We start from the raw sequence: 18,351 nt of genomic DNA, 5'->3' as shown, positions 1-18,351 counted from the left end.
CATGTGACCAGGAAATTCTACCTGCTGATTGGTTGCTACAGGTTACTGCCCCTGGAAAAACTTAGTGCCTTTAATTACATAACCCCTTAAGTGGTTTGGGTATTTTTACATCCCAGTTGCATGACTTTACAATTATCAAGATTGAATCTCATTTGCCATTTCGCTGCCCAGATTGCTAGTTTGTCAAGATCCTGTTGCAAGGATGCTGCATCCTGGATGGAATTAATTGGACTGGATAGTTTTCTGTCACCTGCAAACACTGATACATTACTTACAATACCTTTCCCAAAGTCATTAATGAACAAGTTAAATAAAAGTGGGCCCAATACCGAGCCCTGAGGGACTCCACTAAGAACCTTACTCCAAGTAGAGAATACAACATTAACAACCACCCTCTGTACCCGATCCTGTAGCCAGTTTTCTATCCATGTGCAAATGACTTCATTAAGCCCAACAGGCCTTAGTTTAGAAAGCAGTCATTTGTGGAGAACAGTATCAAATTCTTTGGCAAAATCCAAAAATATCACATCACATTGTAAGAGAAATAAATTGATTATGCACTATTACAAAGCACATAAATTATTAAAGGAGAATGTAAGTATTAACAGATTTAGGGTATGTAATGGAACTAGACAGAGAAGGATAGCTAAATTTATAAAGGAAAGACAGGATTTTTTTCAGAAAAATTGTGATTGCTAACATTGGCAGACATTTCCAAGAAAGTGTTGGATACTAGCCTAATGGTATATAGTGCAGATACCACATTTTCAAGCCGATTCATCATAAGTGTGAAATTAGAGCTCACCACTGTAAAATTATATTCCTATGGAATGGGAGTGGAAGTTAGGTGGTTATTTATCAAAATCTGATTATTTAAAATAAAGTCCGACCAAACAAGAATCCACTATTTGACCCTATTTATTATTAAAAAGAGCCCAATTTAATCGGATCAGAGACACACTCAATAAAATCAAGCCAAAACCCGAAACATACCATTTTTTTCAGAATTTTTCACGAATTGCAAAAATTTTTCTGTCTTTTTCCCGCAAAGCCCAAATTTTTCGGATTTTTGCCCAAAGTCCAAAATAGTCGGATTCCAGTACAGACCACAGATACTTCCAAATTGATAGGGACCACTCCCATTGACTTGTATAGAACCTCGGCAGGTCTGAGATGCCAGATTTCCGGATTATGACTTTTTGCAGCAACAGGGTTTTTTAAACCCTGAAAAATTTGAGGGTTTTTTTTCCACTAATAATTTGGATTTTATGGTAAAAAAACGATTCGGACTTTAATAAATAGCCCCCTTAGTGTTCTTCACTTGATAAATGCACCTCTAAAAATAAACGCAATTAAAGAAAAATGCAACAGAATATGCAACAGAATATTTGTTTTTTTGTGGACAAAACACCACACGAGGATCATATTGTTAAATTCATTTTCAAAGAGCGTGAAAAACTTGAATGTTTTAAACTGAAGAATTAAAGTTGTTAGACACACTTCCCTATCACCTATCTCCAATAGGCCTCTGTATTTCCTATATATATATATATAATTAGGGGATACCCTACCTGCTTATCACAATTTGTGGTGTATGCGATAGTTTGCCCATGTGGTATGATCTATGTTGGGGAAACTATCACGGATATCACAACACAAGTCTACCATTAAATTGGGAAATATCGCTTTACCATTGTCACGTCATTTCAAAGAAAAGGGCCATACTGTGGATCAACTACGGTTCATGGTACTAGAACATGTGCCCTCATTAGTTAGGGGAGGAGACCGTGAACTTAGGCTCAAACAACGGGAAGTATGGTGGATTAAAAGATTAAATTCACTTCATCCAGCAGGCCTCAATAAGGATTACAATTTGTATTTATTTTTGTAGCTATATCTGTTTCTATGTGTATTATGTATTTAATTCAGCCAGTGTTCAGTATACATTGTATCAACCCTGTATAGAGGATAATGAATATGTTGCTATGTCACTTCCCTTGAAGTACTCATATGGATTATGTTTGTTCTTGATACCATTGCTACACATGGCTTGATAAAGAGCCTATGTAGGCTTGAAACGTCGCGTTTTATATGTGCAATCATATGGTGATGTAATTTTTTTAAGATTTGATATAAAGAAGAAACCTTTGAGCATTACAAGCGAGTGCTGTCCGTTACTACGCTTCTATACATATATATATATATATATATATATATATATATATATATGTGTATATATATATATATATATATATATATATATATATATATATGTATGTCTAAAGGCTTGAGCACACACTTCAAAAAAGCTTTCACCTGGGTGCAAAACAGGACGGCTTATATAACAATAGAATGCTGATGCACACCAGGGTTTTTCTTTCAAAATTTACTTCTTTATTTGATCGACGTTTCGGTCCACGTCTGGGACCTTTATCAAGACACATTTCAATACAAGTGAACATATTGTATAGAGACTCACCCATCTGTGACCCATCACCAGACCACACCCATTTTCCAATTACATGTATCAACCCATGTGTACACTCGTTATTCAATTAACGTATTATATTCCTTTTGTGGGCGTGACCTGTGGATTAAACATACATTGTTTTAATATATAGCTTTAAACAAATTGCTATGATTTATATAGTGATACATAATGAACAGCATAGTGGACAAAAAGTTATTCCAATTTATATAGTGGTACTTAATCATCATCATGATACAATCCTTTTCATGTATAAAAAATCCAATTAAAAATATATAAATATATAAATATATAAACATTTAAATGTATAAATATTTAAAACAATGTTAAATGTCGAGGATATTCTAAAAAGCGGCACAATCAACTTCATACGATGTTAACGATGATCTAAGATAATTTATGTTTCTAAAAAAGGTGCAAAGGAACAATACTCATTCAGGGGAGCTAAGGTATCAAGTGTTCTAATCCAAAAGACCTCCTTCTGTAACAGTAAACGGTCCCAGTTACCTCCTCTGTTAGGCTCTGGGACCAAATCTATACCCATAAATTTTAGGGTTGGGAGTCTGTGCCCTTCTTTTAAAAAATGCTGTGGAAGGGACTGGTCTGCTTCCCCGGTTTCAAATGCTTTTTTAATGGACGATCTATGGTTTCCCATTCTTATGCGTAATGTGTTTTGGGTTTTGCCCACGTATGTTAAACCGCACGGGCATATTATAATATAAATTACATGGGTTGATGTACAAGTTATCCGATGTCTAATGTTGATTGTTCTGCCCGAATGGGGATGTCTAAATGTGTCGCCGGTCATCATGGATCTACAAGTAGTGCAACCTACACACTTAAAACACCCTTTTTTTAGTTTACTTAAAATATCTCTTTTCTGTTCATAACAGTGAACTGGGTCAGTTTGCATTAGTAGATCTTTCAAATTTGGCCCCCGTTTGTAACCCCACATGGGCATTTCTGTTTTTTAGATAGTTTTTTATCACTTTGTAAAATTGGCCATTGACTATCGACAATGTCCTTAACTTTTGGTGATCCTGTGGTGTATTGCGATGTTAGAATGAAGCGATTCTGTTTGTTAGGGGTGGATTTTATTTCGTCTCGCTGTGTCATGTGTATACGTGCCTTTTCTAATGACTTATTAAGTACATATGGTTTGTACCCTCTCTGTGCAAAACGATCGAACGTTTCTTGTATTTGCTTCTCACAAGTATCACTTTCCGAGTTATTGCGTATAGTACGCAAGAACTGTGAAAAAGGCACTGCTTTTTTAGAGCTTGGTGGGTGAAAACTTGTGGAGTGAAGCAAAGTATTTCGGTCTGTGGCTTTTCTGTATAATTTATAACCCAGCCTGTTATTTTGTTTAAAAATTTCCACATCCAAAAACTGGATTTTTTGCTCATCATGTGTTAGTGTGAATTTGACTGTAGAATTCAAATTATTCAGACTTTCTACCATATTTAATAGATCTGTCTTTTCTCCTTGCCAAATAATCAACACGTCATCGATGTACCGCAGGTATAAAAAGAGGGAGTCTTTAAAGGCGGGTATGATATTAGTTTGCTCATATTGGGCCATGAAACAATTTGCGTATGCAGGAGCCATTGGGGCTCCCATTGACGTGCCCTCCCTTTGTACATAGAATTGTTTTTCAAAACGGAAATAATTACATTTTAATGTTATTTCCAAAAGTTGACAGATGAAATCAATAGGGGGGCCATCGTAATTGGCTGAGTTTTGTAATGCCCACCTCACTGAGTCAATCCCTTCCTTGTGGGGAATGATGGTATACAAACTACACACATCTATGCTTGCCAATATGATGGGTCCCTCTGGTAAAACCAAATCAGTCAAAATTTGTAACAGATGCTGGGTATCTTTTAAATAAAAAGGTAATGATTGCACAGTGTTTTGTAAATAATAATCCAAATATAGTCCGATAGGATGTAGCAAACCGCCCCTAGAGGAGACTGTAGGTCAACCTGGGGGGTTGCTGACACTTTTATGGACTTTGGGTAGACAGTATAGTACAGGACAAATGGGAAACTCCTGTGTGAGGTATTGTTTTTCCCCTTTTGTGATCCAACCTCTTTCAACCGCACTACTTAATGTATTTTCAATCTCAAATTTGTATTTAACCGCTGGATCACCACTTAGCTTTGTATACACTGTTTCATCATTTAACTGTTTAAACATTTCATTTTGGTAATCAACATAGTCCATCACGACAATCCCTCCCCCTTTATCCGCTGGTCTGATTATAATAGTATTGTCATTGTTTAATGACCGTATGGATTGTCTCTCTTCTTTTGTTAGATTAGGGTGTGCCTTAAAAGTCGAATCCGGTAATGTGCTTATTTCGTGATTTACAGTCTGTAGAAAGACTTTAATAAAAGTTGATTGTGCCGCTTTTTAGAATATCCTCGACATTTAACATTGTTTTAAATATTTATACATTTAAATGTTTATATATTTATATATTTATATATTTTTAATTGGATTTTTTATACATGAAAAGGATTGTATCATGATGATGATTAAGTACCACTATATAAATTGGAATAACTTTTTGTCCACTATGCTGTTCATTATGTATCACTATATAAATCATAGCAATTTGTTTAAAGCTATATATTAAAACAATGTATGTTTAATCCACAGGTCACGCCCACAAAAGGAATATAATACGTTAATTGAATAACGAGTGTACACATGGGTTGATACATGTAATTGGAAAATGGGTGTGGTCTGGTGATGGGTCACAGATGGGTGAGTCTCTATATAATATGTTCACTTGTATTGAAATGTGTCTTGATAAAGGTCCCAGACGTGGACCGAAACGTCGATCAAATAAAGAAGTAAATTTTGAAAGAAAAACCCTGGTGTGCATCAGCATTCTATTGTTATATATATATATATATATATATATATATATATATATATATATATATATATATATTTACTGTGTGTGTGTGTGTGTGTGTGTGTGTGTGTATATATATATATATATATATATATATATATATATATATATATATATATATATATATACATACATACACACACACACACACACTCTGTGGGAGACAACCTTTCCATAATTCAGAGCTTCTGGATAACTGGTTTCCGGTATATAATATAAATATATAAAATATTATATTAAAACATTAAACAGCTGCTCAGAAAGTTTTTTAATACTGTCCAGGGGAAAAAATCCCAATTTCTATAATATTTAGATTAGAATGTTGAATAAGCAAATATCATTCAGTGTAGTTGGTTCAAATTTTCTCAGGCAGTATTTATGTGTTAATGTAAAATAAGAAAAATATGTCTGCACAATTTTGTACATTCATGGCTGTTAAGCAAACCACCAAATAACACGTTTTGGTGATTATTGCCAATCAGAAGTACAGATGCAGTTCAAAAGTTTTTTTTATGACCACAGAATGCCTTGATCCAACGCCACCCAGTGAATGTCGAGGTCAGTGAAAGCACAGTTATGTAGCAGTAGAAACAATAATGTATTTATCCACATAGAATAGATGCCATCGCTGAAGGAGCATTTGAATTTCACTTAATGAAATCAGCATTAAAAATAAATGTTTTTTTCCAACATTATTTCTGAGGAAAATAATACAGTGGTTTTTAGTATTTTTATTGGCTCTTTGAATGTATGGCTGGATGCTTTTTAAAAGTCAGTGCAAATATTACAATTTGATGAATACAAATACAAAAGGTATGTACTTTTAGACACAAAATGTCACTAGAAAATATATGGAATTCTTCCGATATTTCTGTAGAACATTGCATAGAATATAAAAATACAGATAAATAAATAGTCTAAAAACAACTTTTCTCTTCTTTCTCATTGTTGATAAATTATTGCTTACCAAATCTAGTACAAGTATAGGATCTCTTACATAAAAACCTGAGTGATATTGAGAAAGTCCCGTTCTAAGCAAATAAATGAAATGTTTTAAAAAATTGCTTGAATTCTCTTTTGTGATAAAACAGTACACTGTACTTGTTGGTAACGAATTAACTAACTAATCAAATTAAAGAAAATGATAAGAAAGCCCATTCTCTATGATCAGCAATGTTTTTTTTCTGTCCTCCAAGGTACGGAAATGAAGGGGACCTCTAGGTCTGAAGATTCAGGTTCTGTGAACCTGAAGGTCACATGATTAACCACGTTTTGATTGGCAGAGAGGCTTCGGTTCTGAAGTTCCCAGTACATCAAACCCTTCACATCAGGAGCACTGACAGTGCTGTCAGGCATCAGCGGCAGATGATAATGCATTGGGTAGTGTGTAAAGACTGGAGGTGTCTGGCCATTTGCCGTCACCATTTACAGTTCATTCAGAGGGTGTTCACAAAAGTGTTTTTTGCAGCAGCCTTGAGACAGCAGGGCAAGTTCAACTAGCTCTTAAAAGTATCCTTCCAGATTCAGTTAGCAGACCACCTAAAGCTAAAAGGGAACTATCATGAAAAAGTCTAAAAAGCTAAAGCAGAAAGAAGGATTTTCTTAAATTTAAGTTATTATATTTATTGAACCAGCTTGCATAAATAGATCATATATACCGTTCCCACTCCTCCCCTGTACTCTCCTACGTTCCTACTGGCAGCTTGCAAAGTTTCGTTGTCACTGATTTGTTGACAGACATAAGAAGTCAATAGTGGAAAAGAGTTTTATGATCAAATAGAAGCTCTTCGGACATAGAGTTAGTTAGACGTCCACTTCATTCTGACATCATTATTTGGCAGACATAAGGCTTCTTCCAATCTACAGAGCGTTTAGTAGATGCCAGTCCAGAGGGCCTGGATGCAATTCTTACTCAAATCTCTAAAACTGGTCAGGTGTACACAAACTCTTATGCAAGCAAGACACTAACAGAAACAGAGCATAGCCTCACTCTTCCACTGGCACACCACCAGCAACTGCCCTCTTTAAAAGACTTTTGTGTATCAAAATCTCTTCAATCAGTACACCCATTACACATAATGATGCAGCTGCGAAGGAGAGGATGAAAAGATATGCTGATCAGTGTAGCTGTCATGGAAAAATTATTAATGAAGTTTAGTGGTTGGGTTCTTGTCAAGAGAGTGAGACCTGGCAGCAAGTTATCCTCAGCATATCATCCTGAACCCTATTAAATTACCCAAGCCAAGGGTACCATGGTCACTGCTCAGCCCAATAGGCAGCAAGTAACTAGAAATATATCCCACTTAAAGAAACTTCAAGGCCACACTTGTGGAACAAACTGAAAGGCTTATGATGGTGATGATATGTTTTCAAACACACCTGGGCATATGTCTTCTGGAGTACCTACAACAACCGTACTGTTACATTGTGCTGCTTCTCCTTTCTTTTGTATTTGTGGTATGTGTGTGCCATTGGTCCCTTGTAGGAGCACACATTACTGAGACAGAACTGGTTTTAATGCTTGTGTAGCTACTTCATTTTTCCACTTGTGCAATTTTTATTTTTATCATGCCCTCGCCCCTCTGTTTCTACTTGTAGTTATAGTTTTAGCACTACGAGAAAATTCCTGGGAGTTATAACACTGCAGGCATGCAAAAGAGTAGCCTAAAAATAATTTGTCAGTTTGACAGTTGACTACAACCATAGAATCAAATCTGCTACGACTTGCAAAAAAAACCTGCATGGGGTCTGGCGTCAAACATTAATTATACAACACTGTTTTAAACTCAGATAGCTGTGCATATACAGTTGGACAATGATTTGTTTCATGGTTTGCTTAAAACTAGATAGATGGACCTTTGCAGTGAAGCAAGTGACATAGACTGATTATTTTTACATGTTTCTGATTTTGTGTTTAATATATATTGCTAGAGATGACAATGCTGTGAATAACTGCCTCCCACAATGAGTGGCTGCTATAGTCCATTGTTTAGCTTAATAAATTGTCTAACATATTAAAATAGTAAACAATACAATACAATACAATAGTAAAATGAATGGAGTGTAGCACATTTTACACACTCTTGTCAGATGTTGTCTAATGCAATCTAATTCTTCTTCACCTTTGCCTTATACAAGTCCCCACTGTGTGTAACCCTTTTTTGTCAAAGTGGCCACAGGTTTAGTAATTTGTACGAAAAAAACAGATGTACAGATCTAAAAAAGGGAGAATGTCTACCATACTTACTGAAATCTCAAAGGCAGCAACTAATGGGTTAATTTCTCCCCTCTTGAAAATGAACAGACCTAGCAAGTGTCTAATTACAGAAGGTTAAAATACCTACCCCAACTCCATTAAGACTCTCTTTATAAATGAAACTAACCACTTGGATATGGTGGATATATTTGCCAGATGATCCTTCCTTACTCCCTCTGGATTCATGAACAGGTTCACAGATTTTTTCCACACGGCACATCTTTCAAACTCTGAACTGGATCTAGAAGATGAGATGGATCTGATTGCTGTTCATCAGTATCTGAGAAACAATTTCTCTATTTAAATGAAATTGGGACACCACTTTAGGTAAGGATGATGGAACTGGCTTCAAAATTGCGCTCTCTGAACTGCAGAGTTCAGAGGCTCTGAACATAAAGCATGATGATCTAAAACTCTACTAGCTGATGCTAAAGTTACGATATAAGTAATGCTGTTTTAGAGTCAGAAATAATTAGAGACCTCTTTTAGGGGTTAAAATGGAGAAGCCAAAATTCCTTGCAACACCAAAGAACACACCAAGGAGTTGATAGCCTCTTAATTGGAGGTCTTGATTTCAGAACAAAATGTCATTTTGCTGCCCTTTGCTCAGCTATGATTTATGAGAGCTGTTAAAGCCGCAACTTGCACCTACCACATACCCAAGCAAAAACATGCTTTTGCCACATTAAACTCTTTATAACCTCATCCAATTTCTCCTTGAGGAGATTCTCACTTTGAAAAGGAAATACACTTGGGGGCAAATTTACTATCTTTTGAAATTCACCAGCGACGGCTTTGCTCACATTGCAACACTTCGCCAGGACAATATAAATTCACTAAAATCCGAAGTTGCGTCCAGGGTGCCAAACACTGTCAAAGTTGCGCTAGAGTTACTGCGGCAAGCAAAGTTGGCTAATTTGCATACGGCGGGAAGTTAAATTTCAATGGACGTATATGTTGCAGCAAATACATTACACTACACAAGCCCAGGGAAGCTTAATAAAAGAAAATAGAGTTGTTATATTGCCCTACACATGAGCCCAGTGTATATGTGTATATGTGTATATATAAGATCTTTTGCAGCCTATCACCCTGAAAAATGAAAAGTCGCCAATATTTTCTGAGGTCGCAAAGTTACGTCCATTCGCCAGCGCAAATTAGCCAGGCGTTAGGGAGCAAAGTACCGCTAAAGTCTATCTCTAGCTAGAGAAGTTACGCCAGTGAACGAATTTTCGCTAGCGTTAGTCACTTCGCCCTTTAGTAAATCTTCCCCATAGACTATGCTTCGAATTAATGTCTGCTTGCCATGAACAGAGCTGAAGAGCTCTTCTAGCAGAGACTGAAAGAAAATATTGCTTGATGATAAATGAACCAGATGAAATGAAGATTCTGCAACAAAATCTGAACCCAATTTTAGTTCTCTTAAAGCTTCAATGAATCTCAGAATAATTATTTTGTCCTCAAAATGAAGAAGGGAGTCTATCGTTCTCATTTCTTACTGATGATTGGCCATCCTTCAATGCCCTCAGTTCTTCCAAATGATCTCCCCGGTCTATAGTTCTTTTGATCTGTAGCAAACAAAATTATCTCTACAAGATCTTGTATTTGAGGAAGCTAACTTGAGATATCAGGCCTTCCTCAATATTAGAGATCCAGTATCTGAAGGCTCAAGACAAGGAGGATTAAGCTACTGGTGGCTTAATGGCTGAACCTGCTGCTAAATAGGCTTTCATAAAATTATTATCCATCCTTCTATCCATGGCATCCTTAAAACTCATAGCATATTCCACTGGGAGCATCAGTTTACTCACTGTTTATTCAGTAATGTTTGGGCTGTAAATGTTCATGTGTCATGCTTTTGGAATTTTTGTTTACTGCTGTTAATTAACTGTTTTCTTATCAGAATAAAAGGCTACATACCCAGTGGCACTGAAAAATTATATAGTGTATATATTGTACTCAGTAGTCTTGCTTTAATATTAACTGTAAATAATGATTTCATAATATTTTAGAGCTTTTTTGTATAGTATATTTTCAGATAATGATACTATGAACAGGTTGCACTACTACTACTGAAAATAGGTTATTTTACAGGAAAGAACACATAAGGGCTCATTTATGAAGTGCAAAGAGTTGCAATTTGCCATGTTTTTACCTATAAATCAGTGTTTATTCCTTTATCTTACTAAGCTTGCTTATTAAAGTTTGAATGCTGAAATATTGCAAAAAGAAAAGCAGGGACCTTCTATTCTGCTGTATCCATCAAAGGTCCCTTAAAGGAATTGTTCAGTGTGAAAATAAAAACTGGGTAAATAGATAGGCTGTGCAAAATAAAAAATGTTTCGAACATAGTTAGTTAGCCAAAAATGTAATGTATAAAGGCTGGCGTGATTTTATGTATAACAAGTCAGTCAGAGCACTACTTCCTGCTTTTCAGCTCTCTTGGTTTACACAGACTGGTTACCCTGGTTACTAGACAGTATCCAATCAGAGACTTGAGGGGGGGCCACATGGGTCATTTCTGTTGCTTTTGAATCTGAGCTGAATGCTGAGAATCAATTACAAACTCACTGAACAGAAATGTACCATGTGGCCCCCCTTCAAGTCGCTGACTAACTCAGAGTTATAGAGCTGAAAAGCAGGAAGTTGGATTCTGGCTGTTTTATTAGACATCTGTTCACTCCAGCCTTTATACATTACATTTTTTCCTAACTAACTATATTAGAAACATTTTTTATTTTGCACAGCCTATTTATTTACCCAGTTTTTATTTTCACACTGAACTATTCCTTTAAAATACCACTACTGTTCTTCCCAAAGGATAGTCAAAAACCAACTACTTATAAATTCATTAGTATTGCGTATTGCAAAACTCTGGAAAATGTTGCCAAAATGCATTGGAGTCAATAGGAAGGTGAAATGATATTGCAGTTAATGCATTTTTTTTAAGCTCTGCCATAGCATTTACATTACCCTACATTGTTAGAACAGTTCCTATGCACTGTGCTTCAAATGTTCTTCATAGAAAAATATGTTACCATTTTTTTCTAAACATTACGGCAACTTCTCCATCAAGATAGCTATTCTCCCAGTTGTTCAAGCCAGAATTCTACAAACCCAGCTTGACTGGAACCCCCTCTCTCCAAAATGCAAAAAAAAGAGCTGATGTGGAAGTCAAGGTGTGGAAAATTGAATCTGCAGGCAGCTTCTTTTTTTTTTGGCAAAACAGACTGTATGGAGAAATTCTAATTCAAATTCCTGAAAATGTTCTGCAGCGTATTTCACCATCAAACTGGCAGAAAAGCTTGCTCATCCCTACAATTTATCCAATATAAGAAAGTGCTTATATGATATCATAGATCTAAATTGATTACATGAGCACAGGCACAAGCAGGCCCGGATTTTGGGAAAGGCCCGGGCCTACGGCGGCAGGATTTTAGGGGGGCGGCATGGCTATAGAAAGAATTTCTAATAAGCAATCATAAAATAGCTTTGCATACAGCACTAAGAACTTTGGGGAAATGCTCAGCCTGACAGGAATTATTGGTATCATCACAGAAAGACAGACTGAAACTATTAAGTGTTAAGTATTCTGGCCAACTTTGCATTTCTCCATTCTATTAAACACAAAACAGGCCTAAGCACTTAACAGTATATAATAAATGAATAAAATGCTCATTAAAGATAAAGTGTGCCTGGACTCTGGGTTCTTCTCACAGAGGAGTAACATCTTGATAAAAATAAAAATCTTGCTGTCATTCTCTGAAACAAACCTTTTTTTTTTACAAGGATTTTCTTCAGTGACCAAATAGAAGGTTATTGTATGCATAATTAATTGAACAAAATATGAAGCATTATAACATCAAAGAGGTATTCTAGGAAACCTCGAAATGGTATATATTTCACACGTTACAGAAATTGAAATTTTTGTCAAAAATAATTTCTTTTTACTTAAATGTAAAAAACATTTCTCATACATAGCAGTACAGACAAAACACAAATCTTTAAAATAATTCCCATCCACTGGGCCCTTAAAAAAACAAAGTATCTCTACGGGCTACACCATATGCAAGTGCACTATATCTACACTACACTCTCCTACTGAGAAGTAATGGAGGGTTGTGACCATTTAACAAACTTAACAACAATATACGGCATATAACAAAAACTGTACTTAGGCCTTCCTATTAGCGATGCTGTTATTTAGACTCCTGGCTATCAATGTAGGATTTGTTTACATTCTGTCTGCATAAAGTTACCAAAGCTGACAACTCCTTCAGAGTCCAACAGAAATTCTCCTAGCATTGTGTCCGATACTGAAGAGTTTCTACAATATTACTGTTTTTTTTTATTTCTTCCAGAAAGATGTACTGCTGGAAGAAAATTCTATTCTCTTCATCACTTTTTGCCAACCATTCTGAATTATTGCCTGCCCTATATATTCTTGGAACTGCTAACTGCTAAATGTCTGGTAAAACAATAATTTGATAGAGCAATACTCATTGTATTAGGTATAAATTATTTGACAATTGCTGCTTTCAAAGCTTTGTTATGCCTTTAGGGGTTGTTCTCAGTTGTAGCTGCAACTCAACCACAGAATTTTTAAATTTTGTTGCATTAGGAAAATGTATAATTTTTGTTTTACCATATGTAGCTACACATGAAGGGGGTTATTTACTAAAATCTGAATGCAAAAATCACGAAAAATTTGTGATTTTTTTAAATAAAATCTGACTTTTAAAAAATTCACAATTTTTTCGGAATTTATTAAACCCAGTCAAAATCTGAAAATCCGGCATCTGTAGAGGTTGCATATAAGTTAATGGGAGAAGTCCCAATGATTTTTTTGATGTGCACTGGGTTTTCGGGTGAAAATTACGAAAAAATTGTGAGAATCGTATGAAAAAGTCAGAAAAATTTGTGAAAATCAGATTTTTTTTTCCCGCAAAGCAAATTTTCGGGAAAATGTATAAATAAATAAGCATAAAAAACATGAGCGGATTTGATCGGAGTTTGTAGCAGAAAATATTCAGATAAATTTGGACTTTGATAAATAACCCCTAAATGCTTGCATAATATCACAGGTACAAGGTCCGAGGTCAACCCGGAGCCGCGGGTATCGGGTCTGCCCGCACATCACTAATCTGCTGCCCTTAATGTTTAGTTTAACTTAATGTTCTTACATTTATATTTAGCTTTACTTATTATTCTTACCATTAATTAGCTGGTTTCTAAAATGCAGATGCAGGTTACCTAGCAACGTGCTGTTCTAGAATGGGCAGTCTTCAATATCTAAAGGTAAAAGTACAAGTATACCATTCCAGTAATTATGCAGGTAGTACTACTGGTTGTGTTATAGCACAAAAAAACTGCAATGCAAAGTGGAAAGACCATTTACAAACATTTAATGATTTTAAAAAGGAAGAAACCCCATAGACTGACTGGTTGAACCAAGATTATAATCTACCCTCAGTTGTTATACTAATACTACTCCTACTCCAGTAGTCTACAGAGAACTTTCCATTGGCTTGGACAAAAAAGGAACACAAAAAACACATTTTTATTGGACAAAGAACTCATTTTGAATTTATTATTTATGTTCCTATTTCACGTCTAGCCTAGACTTTTAACCAGAATAAGAAAATGTTTATTTTAATGGAAATAATTACACGGCTTTGACCACAAGTGATGGTTATGCCAAATAATAAAATACTTGCTTGTCTTTTAAGATACACCTTAAAAATCTATTGCAACAATAAACAACAAATGAAAGGCTTTTATTTAAAGAGGCTCCTTACACATGAAAATTATTTAATTGGTTGAAAATTAAAAATAGGAAATGACATTATACTCTTATCTAATAGCATTTACGCCCACAGTGCTTTAAAACCCCTCTTTATTTTGTTCATAAGTTACCCTCCCATTTACTGTAGACTGTAAGCCCCATGGGGTAAGGTCCTCCATCCTTTTGTCTCTTTGACACTGAGCACCTTATTAATGCAGTGACCCCTTGTTTGTTACTACTAATTTATTATTCTGCTGTACAGTGCTTTGCCCTCAAGGAGCGCTATACAAATAAAAATATACATACATACATACATACATACATACATACATACTGTACATACACATTATAGTGAGTAATACCTGTACCCTAGCAACAATATATATATTGTAAGCTTGCAGTATCCACGACAGACACTTTTTTCACTTTAAGGCAGTTTATTTACACACAGGGGTGACCAGCATACAAAACAAAATAAAAATAAATCCTTCCCACTGAGCGCAACCTTCATACATTTGATGAGTTCCCTCATTAAACTGGGCTCCTTTTGGGCTACCAGTAAGAAAACACTTGTATTGGGGTCAGCCCTGTAGTCATGATACTTGTTTGGGGAATTGCTTAGCCTCCTGGCTTTCCTTAATTCCTCAGTCAGACAGACTGTCACTTGCAGTTGCAGGCAGCACCACCAGCCCCTCTGGGAGTTCCTCGCACAGGCAGGTAACCTTCTCTCTCTGTGTCCTGCTCAGAGAGACTACAATTAAATACCTTTCCACAGGGCAGCCTTCCTGTGGAAAGCGATCTCCAATACATGAGCTGGGCCACTAGAATGGAGTGTCTGGCTTGCTTTTTCCTTCCAGAAAACTATATGTTCCAGGGCCAGAGAGAAAAATCCTTTACACAGAGAAGCCATTTTCTGTTTAGTAACCTCTGGCTCGTAGCTTACATCTCCCACTATGGAGAACTTAAAGGGAACTCTACTATCATGGGGGTTCTTATGCAAACATTTTATTTTAAGTTTTATTTATTGGATGCAACTTCAACTTACAGAGGTAAGGATAATAATATAATATTATGCAACTTTAACTTACAGAGGTAAGGATAATAATAATATTCAAAGTATACATTGGTTATTCACATGGGTTGAGCAACCCTTCACCAGAACGAGAGCCAACTTTGAATCAATAGTAGGGATGGGCGAATTTTTTCGCCTCGTTTCGCCGAAAAAATTACGCCCATAGACTTGTATGGAGACGTGCGTCAAAAAAAGAGACGTGCGACAAAATAATTTCGCCGCGCGACAAAATTTTTTTGACGCCCATAGACTTTAATGGGCGTCTGCGACATTTCGCCGGCGGCGAATTTTTGGCGAAGCGAAACGGGTCAAATTCGCCCATCCCTGATCAATAGTAGTGATGGGCGAATTTATTCGCCAGGCGCGAATTCGCGCGATTCGTGGCAGGCGAATAAATTTGAGAAACGCCCGCGAAACGCCCGCGAAAAAACGCCGGCGCCGTTTCGCGAATTTCGCGCGAAATTCGCAAATTTTTCGGCGAAGCGAAACGGCGCAAATTCGCCCATCACTAATCAATAGTTCCCAAGTATGTAGGTGATTTTGCTAGTTAGATTCTTGAGGTGTGTTCGTATCAGTCATATCAACCCATACGCCCCAGACTTTCTCAAATTTATCTAGACAGCCTCTACTAATTTAGCTTGTAGAGGTGGAGTGCTTGGTTTATTTTAGATTTCCATCTCTTTAGGATGGTTGAGGTAGGCAACTTCCAAGTTAGGATAATTGTTTTCCTGGCATAGTAATAAAGGAGTCTCAGGAGGGTGCGTTGATATTTATCCTGGACAATATTCTCCACTAAACCCAGTATACATGCTTCTGGGGATCATACATTTGGCATGTCTAATGCTTCCACTACAAATGCAACCACTTTTCTCCAGAACTTATCGATCAGTGAGCAGGTCCAGAACACATGTAGGAATGTGCCAACATTTTTACTTTCCTTCTGACCATAAGAGTTCAGATTCACATATTTCCTCGCTTGAAGTGGAACTGGAAACAAAAACCTTTTTACCACTTTTTCATCAGCATTTTCAGTCTGGCTTAGTGGACCTAAGTGCACTTTTGGAGTCCCTACCACTTGGGATGCCTGTCCTAGAGGTATAGTTTTCCTACTTAGTGACCCCCAAAGAAATTTAAATACTGCTTTCAGTAACAAAATTATTGGCATCACATTTAACATACTTCTTTCATGCAACACCACCGGACGTGGATAATGAGGAGAAAAATTTAGACAGAAAATCATCATTACAACGATTACAGTCTTCTTGTTTGTGCTCCTTCTTGGTCTTCAACATCACAGACTTCAGTGATGCTTTCACTGACACTGTTCACATAGGGTACAGAAGTCACCTGTTTTCCAAGACTTGTAGTACCAAGTTTTTAATTGAGGTGACAGCATCTCCATTTTAAAATTTACTCATAACTGGGAGCTTACCACACAGACTCTCTTTCCGTGTATTCGACCCACCCTCAGCGAACTCATGGCACTGTTAGAGTTTGGGATTATTGTCCTGGCACAACAGCAATATTTAATTCACCAGAAGACAAAGCTTTACAATTAAATACTCCTGCCTTCTCAGGCTTAGAATATGGTGTGACTGCATTCACTTGCAGTTGATCAGTACAGTTTTTGGTCATTTTCATGTGATGGGAATACACAGTAGCATGTATGCCTTGAGTTTAACTTTGTCTGTAGCAATTGAATATTTAGCAACTTGAACTCAGCATCCATTTTACTAATATTAAGCTTTAGCGACTCCTTCTCTTGAATAACTGTTGCTTGCAGTCTTGGCTGCAGTTCTGATCCCTCAGGAACTTTTCCCTCTGCTTGATGGGTTGTTAGTTGGGCCTGAAGCTGCTCCATAGCTTTGGCTTATACCAGTATGCACTGCTCCAGATACTCTTCCTGGTCACGTCAGCAATACTACGGATATTTGCCCTGCCCCCATCCCCCCTGGTTACATAGTTACATAGTTAAATTGGGTTGAAAAAAGACAAAGTCCATCAAGTTCAACCCCTCCAAATGAAAACCCAGCATCCATACACACACCCCTCCCTACTTTTAATTAAATTCTATATACCCATACCTATACTAACTATAAAGCTTAGTATCACAATAGCCTTTGATATTATGTCTGTCCAAAAAATCATCCAAGCCATTCTTAAAGGCATTAACTGAATCAGCCATCACAACATCACCCGGCAGTGCATTCCACAACCTCACTGTCCTGACTGTGAAGAACCCCCTACGTTGCTTCAAATGAAAGTTCTTTTCTTCTAGTCTAAAGGGGTGGCCTCTGGTACGGTGAACCACTTTATGGGTAAAAAGGTCCCCTGCTATTTGTCTATAATGAGGCATAATTATGTTTTCATCCCTTGAGTGAATGCCCTTTTTTATGCAAGAACTTTATTTGCTTTAGTAGCCACAGAATGACACTGCCCAGAATTAGACAACGTGTTATCTACAAAGACCCCTAGATCCTTCTCATTTAAGGAAACTCCCAACACACTGCCATTTAGTGTATAACTTGCATTTATATTATTTTTGCCAAAGTGCATTACCTTGCATTTATCAACATTGAACCTCATTTTCCAGTTTGCTGCCCAGTTTTACAATTTAGACAAATCACTCTGCAAAGTGGCAGCATCCTGCATGGAACCTATAGTTCTGCGCAATTTAGTATCATCTGCAAAAATAGAAACAGTACTTTCAATGCCCACCTCCAGGTCATTAATAAACAAGTTGAAAAGCAAGGGACCTAGTACAAAGTCCTGCAGTACTCCACTAACAACACTGGTCCAATTAGAAAATGTTCCATTTACCACC

The sequence above is a fragment of the Xenopus laevis genome, chromosome 5L (genome assembly GCF_017654675.1).
Source record: "Xenopus laevis strain J_2021 chromosome 5L, Xenopus_laevis_v10.1, whole genome shotgun sequence".
Taxonomy (NCBI): domain Eukaryota; kingdom Metazoa; phylum Chordata; class Amphibia; order Anura; family Pipidae; genus Xenopus; species Xenopus laevis.
The sequence above is the reverse complement of the archived record's forward strand: the minus strand, read 5'-3'. Positions refer to the sequence as shown.